Raw genomic sequence first — 13,312 nt, 5'->3', positions numbered from 1 at the left:
AGAAGACTCCCTGGAAAAGACCCTGGTGTTGGGAAAGATGGAGGGCACAAGAAGAAGGGGACGACAGAGGACAAGATAGTTGGATAGTGTTCTTGAAGTTACGAACATGAGTTTGACCAAACTGCGGGAGGCAGTGGAAGACAGGAGTGCCTGGCATGCTCTGGTCCATGGGGTCACGAAGAGTCGGACACGACTAAACAACAACAAAAGTGAAGATGCATACAGCATAAGTATATCTTCGTGTCTGTACTGCTAGCAATAATGTAAAGTTTGCTTTATTTACCTTTCAGGAATCTTTTGGGGATTTAAAATGGTATATATATAGCAAACTTAGGAATATTAAGTATTTTTTTTCAAAACAATTTTGCACATTTCATACACGTTATGAAATATTAGAATATATAACTGAATCCATGTGCTACATCCCATTAGTATATTTTTGCCATCAGAAAAGGAATTATTTGTCCTCCTTCCCTACATTTCACTGCCAACCTTAACTATTTTAATTATTTTCCACAAACTCACTAGAGACTTCCAAAGCAGGTGTACTTTCTGTCTTGCGATCTCTATTTTCGCTGCCATTATGTTGGAACCACTTTAGCATCCTTTTTGCTAATACTCAGACATCTAACATATCCGAGTAAGATTGTTATTGAATCTACACATAAGGAATATCCAAAGTATTGAGTATGCTTGTATCCTGAATTTTCAACCCACCAATGTTTACAGTCTGCTCCTACTAAACCACACTTCCAAATATAGCCTAGAATTTCTTGAATCTTAGAGGAATCACATATGTATATATGCATTACTCCATATAGTGGGGTTTTTTTTAGACTATCAGCTATTGATATCTGGAACTATTTTTTTTAAATGTAAATCCATGCATGTTCAGCTGCTGTAATTTTTAGATCTCTTTTTCCAGCCTCTTGTAAAATTTCATTCTCAAGTAACACCTTAAAAACTGATTAAAGACCAGTTATAAGTATGGGCTCTTAACACCTCAGATTTAGTAAACTAGCCCAAAGTACTAATATTCATCACCTGTGGAAGATAAGCAGTTAGCTGGAAAAATGTACACAAATGTACATTCCGCATTTTTAAAAAATTCCCCTCTGCTAAGATACTAAGTAGAATTAAATACAATCACATTCTTGGAAGCTCAATAGACTGTCATATCTAGAAACTAGCTAGTTTTCCCAACCAATTAAAACACCTATTGAGATTAATGGATTAACAGCTGTAAGAAAATGGACCCTGTGTTCTAAACAATAATAATGTTACCTGCTACATTAAAATATATATGAGGGATTGTGACAGGATAAGAATACCTTAGAACACAAGGATACGCCACTCTTGTTTACTCCAAGTTGAAATAAACGATAACAATACAAAGGTGTGAGAATACATTTTTACATTATGCTCCTCCTTTATAACCAGATATCCATTTTGGACTGATACTGCCTGGCCCACTAAGATGAAGGTGAATATTATTTTAAAATGTTCTTGATAAAGTATATACTTCAGGCCAAAAGAGAAATAAGTTTAGCCATTTACTGTTATCTATGATATTCCATATTGATTCTACTGATCCTGATCTCTTTAAATCTTATCAACTAAAGGACTGTGTTTGTTTGAAATTAAATCCTAGAGTTAGAAGTGACTTTAATCCCCAAATATTTTATTGAAGGTTTCTAAGGAGTTTGAAAGAAACTATATCTTGCTTTTACAGCTATGTGATATGAAAAGTCATAAATTCCGACTTGGTTGTTAATCCAGGACGAAGACTAAACCCATTCATTAGTGTTGTGGTTTCTTTTTTCCTTCACTTGCCATATTAATCAATTTTGGGCCTTAATCAATCCTCCCCTTTCCAATTAGAAAAAGGGTTCCCATTACCCACTGAAACACAACTGGCTCATGGATAACATAAAACTTTGCCCCAATGATATAATGCATTAGTCTGTGCAAAACTGAAGGTGAAGGAATAATTCCGGTGAAAGAACTAAGCACCACTAAATTAAAGAAGTATAACTTTCATCAACTCCACAGACCTATTGTATTTTGCTCCTCTTAACAGTTAAAAAAAAATACTGCACTTGAAATCCTCTCAGGCTGGAACTGTCTGGAATTGGATTTAAAATTTCCTGCCCAAAAAATGCCCCCTTTTTCAAGGCTATCAACATAATTAACTCTATACAGCAATCTTCTGAAATCTGTATTAGGTTCGTATCCTGATCCCATGGCAATTTTGCTTCTGTATGCATTTCTTGCTGACTTTTCAAAGTTGCCTATACAATCTCTCACTGCTTTGCCCTTGTTCTGTTGCTACTCTAGCGACTGAATCAGCCAAATGTCCTAGCAGAACACAAGAGCGTCATCAATTAAAAAAATGTTTTGTTGTTGCTGTTGTTGTTTAAGGGAGCTAATACCGGTATATACAGAAACGTCACAAGTTACCCTAACTGATTTGGGAAATCAAGAGTGAGCAAGGAATTAGCTCAGCACAGGGGTTCACTCATAATTTTGTTAGTGCACACACACAACCCATGGTTGTATCCTACCCTGACCAATCCAAACTTTTGTTACGTAGCACACATTCACTGTGCAGTGCTAGTTACTTTCTCTATTTTGTTCAATACAATTAAATTACAGTTATGCACAGGACTATAATGGTGATTTTCAATTAGTTCAGTTGATTAGCTAAAAACTAGAAGTTGTTCCCACAATAGCCTCTTTGCATTATTCCTTCATCTGGGTGTTTACAACTACTTATGTAGGTTAATAGGGAGAGGAAAATATGCATTGCACAGAAGCAAAATCCAAATGTGTCATCTCAGTATCCTCTACTTGATGATCAAGGCTGGTGGTGAGTTTCCTTTTTTTAATTAACAGGTATTAATTAAAATAGTTATGTTATTTGTGGTACCAATTGATAAGGTATAATTGCATGTCTGACTACCAAGGCTCACCAACTTTTTCAGCTGTTTGTTTTGCATCTAATGATTGCTGGGAGTCGAGCTTCTGTACTGGAATAAGTCTGAACAGTATTTGAAGAAAAAGTATTCCCAGCCTTCTATTTCAATAAAAGTTTCAAATACTGCACAAGAAGCACCAGCAATTATTTTTTTTTATTTTAAAAAAGGATCACAAGGCTGAGGAAAACAGTCTCTTGTCCCAAGAGCTGACTCCTCCATGCACCCATCTCACATCCTCAACACATATTAACGGACAAACTTTTGAACAACCATAGCCTGAAATCAGGGAGGCACAAGGCAAACGCAGGAGGAAAAGAATGCCAGAGGTGCCTACCAGGTTCAAAGAGTTACTCAGCAGCAACAGCCACAGAATAGTAGTTACTGGAGTACAGTGGTGCCTCGCAAGACGGAAAACTCGCAAGACGGAAAACTCGCTAGACGAAAGAGTTTTCCGTTTTGGAGGTGCTTCGCAAAACGAATCTCCTATGGGCTTGCTTTGCAAGACGACAATGTCTTGCGAGTTCCTGCTGTTTTTTTCCCCTTCCCCCCCTTTTTCTAATCCGCTAAGCCGCTTATCAGCTGATCCGATCAGCAGATAAGCCGCCAAAAGCTGCTAATAGCGCTAAGCCGCTTATCAGCTGATCCGATCAGCAGATAAGCCGCTAAAAGCCTCTAAAAGCCTCTAATAGCGCTAATCCGCTAATCCGTCAATGGGCTTGCTTCGCAAGACAAAAAAACCGCTAGACGAAGAGAATCACAGAACGGATTCTTTTCGTCTTGCGAGGCACCACTGTACATGGCAGGACAACAGGCCCTGGTTAAAAGACTTACAGTCTATATTGCGACACAAGAGAACACAAGAACAGGCTGCTGAATCAGGCCAATGGCCCATCTAGGCCAGCATCTTGTTTTCACAGAAGCCTATCAGTTGCCTGTGGGAAGTTGCAGTGGAGAGGAAGGGGTAGGAAAGACCCACAGTATAAGCAGCCTTTTGTAACGCAACTCTGGATATACTGTATTTTTTTGCTGTGTCTTATGGAGTGAATGTGTGGTCCCTGGAGCCAAATTGCCCAGGGGTGAAAAGCAGATCATGCTTTTTTTTTTTTTTTTGAAAGAGGGAAGTGGGTGTTGAAACAAAGCCGCTAATCACCAAGCGATCGGGGAGGGAGATAAGGGAGCTAGAGATAAAGGAGGCTGCCTGGGAGGGGGGAAGTAAAAGCCCATGGATCCTCAGGATTTTTGCATTGGGTCACCCCAAATTCACCATCGGATCACACAGCATGTCCATGGCTACAGCCTGCACCAAAAACACACACACATCCACTGTTTCGTGGGGCCGCAATGGCGCAAAAACGTGGTTACGAAGCATGGATCCACATGGATTCTAAGGATTTTTGCATTGGGCTACCCCAAACTCACTGTCAAATCACATGTCTTTGGCCACAGTATGAACCACAAAAATCATACATACACTGCTTTGTTCAGAATATTTTTTTTCCTGTTTTCCTCCTCTAAAAACTAGGTGCGTCTTATGGTCAGGTGCGTCTTATGGAGCGAAAAATACTGTAACTTGGTGTCTATGTCCCTGGAAGATATTTTTATTCAAAAGGACAGTATCGAAGAGTTACTGTTCTATAAAAAGTTGTGAAGGGCTATAAAGAAGCCAACATTCCATTTATTTATTTGTTTGTTTTGTTAAAGGAGGAGAACAGAAGCCTTCAAAAAATGGCACAGAAACTTTCAAGGATTGGTTCAAGGAGGAGCTGTAAATATTGTGGCAGCCGATTCGGTACTGCTACGTGAATGACGGGGTATCATTAGGAGTGTTTCTTATAAGGGAAACAAATGGGAGAACAATGGGAAAATGCAAAACTGTCTATGAAAAGTCACACCGCGCCCCACTTTCAAGGGTCACTAATCCCACAAACATTGGGTAGAGGACCCAAATCTAAAGAGTGTCTTAAGTTCTCTCACTGTCTCCTATATGAAGCTTTGCCTTGACAAAGGGCCTCTTTAAAAGTGCTGTAATAAAGAATGTTGCAGACTGTGTTCATAGAGATTAAGGCAGGTTTTCAACAGGAATGTTGGGCTGGGGGTTCTATCTAATGCTTAAGCAAATCCACTCAGAGATCAGAGGATTTCTGGTCCTAAAGGTGCTCCGGTTTTCTCTTTGCTTTGAAAGATCAATGACAGGTGCCTTACTGGGGCAAAGGTCACAAAGAGGAAGCATCCAGAATGAAACTGACAGGTCTTGCTTACAGAGGGAATGCCCACCATTCTGGACCTTGCTGTGATTCTTCTCTTAAAAGAATGAAAATGAATCCTTTGCTTGAATCAATTTGCTAGAAAATTCTGTATTTTTAACAAAGGCTCTCAAAACGGCAAAACGGCGTTTAACCCACTTGCAGCATATCAACTGCAGCTCGCTTGATGCAGCATCACAGCTGAGGAGTGTGGACTCGGAAGTCCTTGATCCTCACAGCCTCAACCCACCCAACCCCACCTGCATTATGGTCATAACAATACAGTGGTACCTCGGGTTACAGATGCTTCAGGTTGCAGACTCCACTAACCCAGAAATAGTACCTCAGGTTAAGAACTTTGCTTCAGGATGAGAACAGAAATCGGACGGTGGCGGCGCAGCAGCAGCAGGAGGCCCCATTAGCTAAAGTGGTGCTTCGGGTTAAGAACAGTTTCAGGTTAAGAACGGACCTCCGGAATGAATTAAGTTCTTAACCCGAGGTACCACTGTATTGACCTACCTTGCAGGACAAGAAGTTATAAAAGATTGCAGAAATATGCATTCAAAATTATTTGAATAGGCATTGAAAATGCACGTTATAAATACAGTTGTACCTTGGAAGTCGAACGGAATCCGTTCTGGAAGGCCGTTCAACTTCCAAATGTTCGCAAACCAAATCACGGCTTCTTATTGGCTGCAGGAAGCTCCTGCAGCCAATCAGAAGCCGCGGAAGCCCTGTCGAACGTTCGAGTTCCAAAAGAACGTTCGCAAACCAGAACAACCACTTCCGGGTTTGCAGCATCCGGGAGCCAAAACGTCTGAATTCCAGGGCATTCGGGATCCAAGCTACGACTGTACTAAGTCTTCAAGCCCTGCTCCACAATCCACTGACTAAAATGCAGTTGATAGGTAAACAGTGCAAGGCTACTGTTTTGGCTTCCAGGCTTCGGAAGTATCTAAACGCTTGAACGTCCAGCCCCCACTTTGATTCTGCTTTGGCATTTCATGAAAAATGATACTGCTCAGCAAGGCTCTGGTCCATGACTGTGTGCTCTTCTCTTTCATGATGATGATTTTACGCTGGGCTATTTCTTCAGAGCCAGTAGTTTTGATTAAAAATAGCAGAACGTTGTTAGCACCTTTAAATACTCATTAACGGAAAGTAGAGTGAAGAATAAAAGTATTTTAATAAATAAAATCCACTTCCCTTCTATTTTGAGATGATTATTAATGCAGGCAAGAATTCCAGGCCGGGGCCCGGTACATACAAGAGACTACCTGCAAGGAGCCCTTCAAACCTTGTTTTCTCTGACTGATTTACACACTTGTCTAAGACGAGAAACCCATCTCTAACAAGGACTCCAGATTTCTGTTCATCCTGCTTTGAGCTGGGAACCTAGGATAGGCGACATCTAACTTCGCCAGAAGTGCAACACAGCACGACACTATTAGCATACACGTTAAGAAAGCAGGTTTCAGTAATTAAATGTTGGGGCTTACTCTTTCCCAAAGTTCCCAAATGGCCATAGACACTGCAAATCCTCCTACCCTTTTTAATGTATTTCACACTTATTCAATGTATATGTACGATGGTGCAGCTTGTACAGCTTTTCCTGCCTGCTTTATGCTGAAATTATATTCAATATTCACAACGTTCTCCTCGTTCTTCATTTGGATGCTTAATAGGTAATCCTGTTCCAGCCCACCTTCACTGCTACATGCTGATACCTATTCCCACCTTTCACTTTTGTCCGGTTCATCTGACTTTAAGCAAGCATGGACCAAGCCCCCTCGATGTCCAACAGAGAAGCTACTGCATTTCTAATACTAAAAAAGTGCTGAGCTATCAGCACTAGAAAATTCCTTTAGATCAGGTACTTCCCGCCCCTGTGTGGCAAGGTGCTTCATATTCTAACTGTAATCAAATATTGGATGGGTAAAAATCAAACAATACAACTTAAAAAACACACTAAGCAAATGAAAAAGTCAGCATATCTCCTTGAAGAGAAGCATGCACTAGATCAGCTTACAAACACGATACAAGCAAGATTCTTGAACCAGCAAATATTCTGATTTATTATGATGCCAGAGATTCTTTCAAATGCATGAATTCCTCAAGCACTCTGTAAAAGTCCCTTTGGAATGTCACAAGGAAAATTTAGCATTGCGCCACCTACTTGAAACCAGAACTCTGGATCTCAATCCAATCTACAGAACACATCTAGCAGCTTGCAAATGCCCTGTAGGCAAGAGCTTTAGACAGGGATAATTTGGAAAGAAGGGCAGCCAGTGAAACCAAAACCCAAAGCCACGGTTTATCCATAGATTCACCAGGTGATCTCAGGCATCTGCCTTGGATCAATTTCTTACAAAATGGAAATTAACAAAAGTCGATGCAATAAGGAAATGTTACATGCCTTAAGGATTAGTCAGGCTACATATCTAAATAAATAAAACGTAATGATCCATCTAGAACTGGCTAATCTCATAAAGTCAGAAGCATCCGGAAAGGAGCAAGAGCTGATCGCATGAAGTTACTTTCACATTTTACTACAGAAAGCAACACAAGCAACCGGTTTTGTTTTCCATACAGATAGAAACAAATGGAAATCAGTGTCATCTGACTCTTAACTTTATTCCTCTACACATATGACAAGAAACCTTAACTTGGAAATAAAAACAGAAAGGTACTTAATCCTAATCCTAACATTATTCTTCTACGTTAACACAGATTCCAGATTTTAGAAGCTCAAGTCAGATGTGTGAACATAAAGAAACAGAATGCCTGATGTTCCACACTGTAGTTATGCATAGGGAGTGACATACACACTTTTCACAAAACAGTCGTCCAACATGCAACACTGAGTTGCTACAATCCGAGTACAAGATTAATTTAATGATGTTACCAAACATTTTTAGGACACTCATGAAGTACCACAAGAACCCCTAAAGATAATTTTCGCAATACTACTTCAATCCTCTTTTCTGTTTTTAAAAGAAATGAAGTTCTAAAATGAGCCTGTAAAAGGTTTTTAAACATTGTGGATGACTAACCAATCATATTTTAACCTTCCCACAATTTTGCACATCACCTGCAAACAGAAATGTTCCATCAACTGCACCATTTCAGTTTTCCACCCATTCCTGCCTGTTCAGAAGGCTATGGTGGGAGGAAAGATAACCTGTCAGAAACACTGATGTGGATTTCATTCTGGGTACCCATTTGTTCGCTCTCTGTTGCAACTGTCAGACAAGGAAGGGAAGGGGACTCCTTACATACACTCTCTTGCTACTCTTAGGACATGAGGAGGGTGTGAAAACTGGTGTTAGCATCTTCTCCCTAAGTGCAAGGGGTGACATTTAAAACAGGAGAAGAATGGGCTTGTGGATAGTGATAAAGTACATTCCAGTACTCCTTACTGGAAGGGAAGAAGATTCCAAATTTGATAGCCAATGCACTCAAAAATGTACATCTGATTGTGGCCTATGCAAACACTACACATCCAAGTTGTGATAAACAGAGAAATACCACACAAAACAAATATTTATATTCCCTGAACTATTAACAATTACAAAATAATTATCTCCAGGAACAAGTAACACATCCGCTTAGCTCTCTTTGTTTTTGCTACCACTTCACAAACGTCTTCCACTATTTTGATGGCAGATTTCAAATATCACAGCAAATCAGTAACTTTACTTTGCCTCACTGAGGCATGTCTCTTGAGCCAGTGTCAAGTTATTAAGTGCCTTGTTCTTTCTAGAGAAACCCCATCAAGATTCAGTTTCCGATGCCTCTTTCCCACGACCACTTTCTTTTTTTAAACCCTCTTAGGTTTGATCGCTTCTGTTCTGGCGCTCGGTTCCAAGTTCCTGTTCCAAAAGACCCCTCACGAGAAAGAGAGAGTGTTGCATGCGTCTTTGTCTTTTACAGCCCATTTTAAACAGGACATCTGTCTCTGTGTCTGGTTTATCCCAAAAGGTGCCTCGGATAGACACAGCAGCCCTCTCCCAACTAGGAAACAAGACTGGGTGACAATGTCGTTTTCCAAGAGGCAGGGGACAAAATTAGGAAGGGGGGGAAGGAGAGAGAGAGAGATAGCGCGAGCGCCAAGGAGGCCCTTCACGTGGTCTCCCATGGGTTCAGTTCCTGCCTTTCCCCCAGATGAATCGGGAGGGGGAAAGGGGGTGTTGTTTTCTCGATCGTCGATGTAAAAGTTAAATGGCTTTATTACATAACTTTAGACCTTAAAGCTAATCCCAGGAAGCGAAGCGGCAGCCTGACCCTCGCTCGCATGATCCAAGTGGGCCACCGGGGAGTCGTTGCCAGAGCTCAGCCCACCTGCCACCGGGGGCCATTTCCTCCCTGCTCTCCGGCGGCCGGGTGATGGGCGGGGAGAGACGGGAGCAGCCCGGAGTGTCCTTCAGCTCGGGCAGAGGACCAGCCCCAGGGCCACGGCGCCCTTCGGGGAAGGGGGATCGCCGCCCACCCCCAGCGACAAGGCAGGCCCCCGGCGACACACACACTAGAGAGGGATAGGAGGAGGAGGTTGCAGGGGAGCGGCGGCGGCTGCTACTGGAACCGCAGCCAGCAAACCACCCACCCACCGTGACACGAGGACGATCAGGGAAGCGGGCTGAGGCGCCCGGAGGGACACGCTGCCTGAAGACCGCCACCGATCGTCCTCCCTCTCTCCCCTCCAGGGCCCCGTGCCGGCACCAGCCGGATCCCAGCAGAAAGTTCCCGGTGGCCCCCGGCTGAAGCCTGCGCGCCGCCTCGTCCCGCAAGAGCCGCGCCCCCCTCCGCCCCCCGCTTCCCCGGCGGCACCTGTTCCCATCACCCGCCCGCGCCCGGCAAGTTCCTCGACGCTGCGCCCTTCCAAGCAGCGCCGCCGCCGCCTCCGGCTTGTGGGGCTCGCGAGGCTGGCGGCGTCGGCGGGCGGAGCCCCATCGCGCTGCCGGCCGGCCGGTGCAGATTGACGGGCTGACGCCGAACTCGCTCGCTCGCTCGCACTCACCGGGGCGCTGGCGGGCTGCTGCTCCTCCGTCGTCGTCGTCGTTGCCGGCGCCGTTCGGCTCAAGCGGGCCCACCCAGGGCAGGCGAGGCCCCGGCCGGGCTGGAATCCGGCGGCTGGAACGCCCCGGGGCGCCCGAGTCCCGGGCTCCACGCTGCTGCGTCAGCGCCGCCTCCTCCTCCTCCTTCGCCGCCGCCGCGTAGCCGCCCGGCTGCGGGATGGGGACTGGAGGCGCGCCCCCTTCTGGGGCCCGCGCGCTCAAGGCCGGAGGAGGGGGCGGCGGCTGCTGCTGCTGCTGCTTCTCCTGCTCCCGCCGCGGCTCCCGCTCCCGCCGCTCCCTCGGCCGAGGAAGGCTCGGCTGCCGTCCTGCCGCCGCTGCTCCGCGCCCGCTGCTGCTGCCGCCGCCTCCGCGCCCGCCGCCGATGTGCTCTAACTCCCCGAAAGCAGCAGCGGCAGCAGCGAGCCCCTTGCTCCGCTCAGGCTCCGTCCTCCCTTCCTGCTTCCTCGTCGGCAGCCAATCGGCGCCCTCCCCAGCGCCGTCCGCTCCGACGCGCCCGCCAATCGCCAGGCACCTGGCCCGCCCCCGCTAGCCAATCTCCGCACCAACCACCCGCCCCAGCCAGGTCCCAGCGCAGCTTGCAAGGCAAGGCAGGCAGGCGAGGCGGGCGGCTCCCAGCGGACACGGCATGGCCACGGCCGCCCAGCCGGGGGAGGGGCGTCCCCACGCGAGCGGCAGCATCCTCCGCGCGCGCCCCGCCCCCCCACCGCCCAACCTGTCTTCTCGGCAGCCCCGTCGCGCCTCTAGTCCGCCCCATCGCTCTTTTCCCGCCTGCCCAAGTCCCCATCTGCTTTTCCCATCCTCCCCTGGACGTGAGCGGGGCGGGGGCGCCTTCCCTCCTCGCCTCGGCCGCCCCTCGTGCTTCCCCACGCGGTTTGCCTCGCGGGGAAGAGAAACGCCTCGAAGAAGTTTATTTAGCCGGGCTCCGTCCGTCCCCCGCCCCCCCCAATTCTCCCCCTCCTCTTCCCGTGGCTCTTTCTCGCCCTGTCACACAACGGACTAGCCGTCACCTTGGTCGGCCACCAACAGCACCCTCCTCCTCCTCTTCCATTCGAGCGCCTCTTCCTTTGTTGCATCCAGTCCCCTCGGGAGATCTTCCATATTCAGGTCACCGGCTCTACTTGTCAGTCACCCTCCACGAGAAGCCGCCCACATCGACCCGAGTCCCTCTGCTTTCTACCCATCTACTTTGCCCAGAAGTTCCTAGGCTAACAATCCTGCTTTCCCTCAACTTTCCCTTACTTATTGGACTTTCATCTCGACCAGTCTCTAAAGCTTGGAGGAATATTTGTACAGCTAAAGAAGAATCGCCGCCCCCCCCCCAAATCCCCCATCTCCTTGCTGGCATTCGGGAAGGGAAGGGGTTGCCTTCGCAGCCTCACTTCCACTCTTGGGTACTAGACTGTCCTTGCGCCTCATCTCTGCAACAACAGGGCACCTGTGGACCATAGCTGTGCACACCATAGACAAATGCAAGCTTGATTGCATTACCATTTAAGATGATTACATAGCACTGAATATTGAACCAAGTCCTCAGCACAATATCAAGGCTACAGAATAAATGAGCAAAACATTGCATGCACCTTGGTAATGTTCATTGTGTGTGTGTGTTCCTCCTTCAGGGAGCCTAATGTAAAAATGTCAGGTTAATACAACAGGCTTTTCAATTTTGTCTTCTAACTGTCCAGTGTTCGTTCATTCTCATTTTCCAGTTTTGCTCATAGAGAACCAAAGGTTCTTTGCTCTGTGCTGCAAAAGAATTGGTTTGGGGGCATTTTAGCTGATCTGGGATCATTTACTGCAGAATAATCTCTTGAAGGCTGTGGGCTACCTACCCTCAGGCTGCTTGCAGGTTGTGACCTTTTGAGCAGCTGGATTTTAATTCCAGGTCTACACATTATCCACCTTAGATCACACGCAAACACTCTACCACCCCAAATTCTAACCATATTAAACTACAATGACTGATAAAAGGCCACATGAATGCATACACAATCCATTTTGCTTCTCAAGCTACAATTCCCTAAAAAAAAATGAATCAACAAGTAATCCAAGAGTACCATGACACTAGCCTACTGCGTGTACATGATTTCACTTTTGTATTCCTTGTTAATTATTTTGGAATAATTAACTACATTTCTCTTGCTATAAACAAACACTACTGTAAATTTCCATTTCTGCTGAAAGCACATACACCTTTTGCAGTATTTTCGAGGAATCCCAACAGAAACTGTTTATTTTCCCAGGAAATGGGGGAGAGCCCTTGCCCTGGGTGAATGTGGGCTCAATATATGGCGCAACAGTGAAAAAAGGAAAAAGGTAATGGTTCACATTCAATTAAATTAAATTAAAGTCATCTACATCTGCAGGCATCTTGGCGTATTGTAATTTTGCTCAAGTCTTCTTGATCTTTCTGGTGCTCCTTTTCACTTGCTGCTTCTGCATCCACTTACATGCTTACTGGTTCATTCACATGAAGAAGCACAAGGCAACTCCTATAGTGGTGCTTTGGGATATATAGGCAACTCCTATAGTGGTACTTTCCAATAAATGAAACCACTTCCAATGTTACATGCCCGTTATCTGAGGATCTAATATTTACAGGCCTAGTACTTTCTCAAAGATCTGCTTATAGTTGGTTCACAGTTCCCCAGATGTCATTCCATGACATCATTATCACGATAATCTCTTAGACACTAACAAAATTCAGTTGTAGCTGAAGTGTTTATTTATATATCAATCTCAGACCAGTTTCTAAAAATGAATTGAAAATTTAAGCACTGCTTGTGACTTGTGATCATAGGGAAGGGTGAAAGGTTCAGAAAGGGGGAAGGGAGGTTCCCTGCCTGTCACTACTTTCTAGAATTTACAAGACGGTGAGATCAAGTTGTTCTGAGAAGTGTAAGGAGGTCATCCACATCAAGTGATCTTAAGCATGCATGTTGAATCAGGTGCTTGAAGAAGACTAAACTGCAATCCCCAAGAGCAATCCCTGAAACACTGGTTCAGCCATTCAAAG

At 45.3% G+C, this 13,312-nt stretch overlaps 1 protein-coding gene across 1 annotated transcript in view; it reads right to left on the bottom strand.

Moving 5' to 3' along the window:
- BAHD1 (bromo adjacent homology domain containing 1) overlaps positions 1-10,723 on the bottom strand; it is a 65,278-nt gene extending 54,555 nt beyond the window's left edge. The window contains exon 1 of the mRNA XM_083507064.1: positions 10,239-10,723. The gene's annotated coding sequence lies outside the window, so the exon portion shown is untranslated. The remainder of the gene's footprint in view (positions 1-10,238) is intronic.
- Positions 10,724-13,312: the final 2,589 nt, after the last annotated feature.

The sequence above is a fragment of the Podarcis liolepis genome (genome assembly GCF_965112155.1).
Source record: "Podarcis liolepis genome assembly, chromosome: 1".
Classification (NCBI taxonomy): domain Eukaryota; kingdom Metazoa; phylum Chordata; class Lepidosauria; order Squamata; family Lacertidae; genus Podarcis; species Podarcis liolepis.
Note: the sequence above shows the minus strand (reverse complement) of the source record. Positions and strands in the feature narration are given on the sequence as shown.